We start from the raw sequence: 2,098 nt of genomic DNA, 5'->3' as shown, positions 1-2,098 counted from the left end.
CACAAGAGATAGAAATAGAGATAAAGAATTCATAAGAAGCAGAATTTCTTATATATCTCTCTCTCTCTAAGACTTCATCTGTAAAGCCTTTTACTGAGTGATTTCATAGAATCAGACTCAGCACTGCAGTGATACTTGTTAAAAACTCTTTATATCTATAAAAAATCTCAGTGAGAAAAAATCTCTTATTACTGTAAAGAGAAAATAGTCTGTCACTCAGTTTCTTATTTCATAAGATTCTTTATAACCTGCAGATCTTTCTCTGACTATTATACAGATTCATCTCACATCTTTTATACAGAAGAATTTCAGTTGACTCTCAATCATTTTCATAAGATTCTTGTGTAGTTATTATACAGATTTATTTCACAGATGAATTACTTTCTATGAGATTATTCTCATCAAAGAGAAGTATTCATAAGTTAATCTTTCACTCATTCTCACAAATTATCATTCTTTAACACTGTAGAGTTGTATAGAATTTTTTATTCTTTTATTAACTCTGTAGAATTGTATAATTAAGATATCTGTAGTCTACAATCACTCTTTATTATTATTATTATTATTCTTCAATTATAGATGTATGCAGTCAGAGACTATGACATCTACCTGAGAATGTTTAGTTCTCAGGGTTTTTCCTATATCTATAGAGTCAACTATTATACATTTATCAATTTCAAATATGCAAAATCAGAAAATTCCAGCTCAGAATACAAAAACTGTTTACAAATTGCAGTATTTCAACACCTTCTGATAGTTTGAAACCATTTGAAAATATTATGACAAAAGAAAAGAGAACATAGTCTTAAAGATAGACATATTAAATAGATAGAGAAAAGAACAGAAGGAAACAAGTACAGTAAAGAGAGACTATAACAAAACAAAATTATTAAAAGATGATATATAGCTGTTTTAACAGACTATATCTAGTCAATTTCCACCTCTTCATATTCAGATACTTCTGAATTTGGCCATTTCCTTGTAGCTGCTCTAGTTTCTGATAGAAAGTCTATTAAGTATTTAGTTCCTGTCTCAGTTGAGAATAAGAACCTCATATTTAATTGATTTAAATCATACTTTTTCTTTAATCTGACTCTGAGACTATTGTATAATGCACAATGCATTATAATATGCTCAGGATTTTCATTCACATTGCAAAATGAGCACTCTGTTGAATCAAATCTATCATCAAATCTTTGTATATAAGATTTGAAATAATCATGTCCTAGTTTCAGCTGAATTATAGATGAGAATATTTTCTTTTTACATTTAATTGAACAAGATTTTCACTTTGGTTTTGTCTCAAATCTTGAATAATGTATACTCTTCTTTTGTTTCTGCCAGCTTTCATTTCACTTGTTTAAACAAGATTCTTTTATCTTTCTCTTTATGAAAGATCAGGACACTGTTTTTTAAATAGATCTGCCTAATTCTGAACCCTTTTTTGCAGCTGAATCAGCCAATTCATTGCCATGAATATTCATATGAGCAGGAACTCAATGCAGATGAATTATCAGTTTTGATGTTCTTCTCTTTTGAATTTTCAAAACAGAGTTTAAAATCAGTTCAAGATTCATTTGATCATTATGAATCTGACTATTTCTAAGTCTTTTTAAAGCAGCTTGACTATCAGAGAATATCCATGCCTCTTTCAAAACATTTTCTCTTTTATGAGATTTTATTTCAATGAGTTTAAAAGCTTTCACTATTGCAAATAGTTCAGCATCAAAGACTTCAGATTCACAGCCTAAATTTCAGAAATCTGAGATAAAATTAATATTATCTTCAGTATAAGCAATGCCTGCGCCTAATCATCACTCTTTATAGTTATATAGAAAGATTTAGACCTGTAATTTACAATCGCTTTTTATTTACTAGAGTAATCTGACTGTTCTATGAAATCACTCATAGTGTAAACAAATCACTCTAGAGTAGTATAAATATTTCAGATCTGTCTGTGAAATCTTATCTTCTTTTCTCTTTTTTTATAACAGCTTCTATTCTCATAAACTGTGAGTATCTTTATTCATTTATAAAGTGATTTCACTCAGATGATAGAGAGAGTGTGTTTCTGATAATATCTATATATTAATTCAAG

The sequence above is a fragment of the Blastomyces dermatitidis genome (assembly GCF_000003525.1).
Source record: "Blastomyces dermatitidis ER-3 genomic scaffold supercont1.1, whole genome shotgun sequence".
NCBI classification, from domain to species: domain Eukaryota; kingdom Fungi; phylum Ascomycota; class Eurotiomycetes; order Onygenales; family Ajellomycetaceae; genus Blastomyces; species Blastomyces dermatitidis.
Note: the sequence above shows the minus strand (reverse complement) of the source record.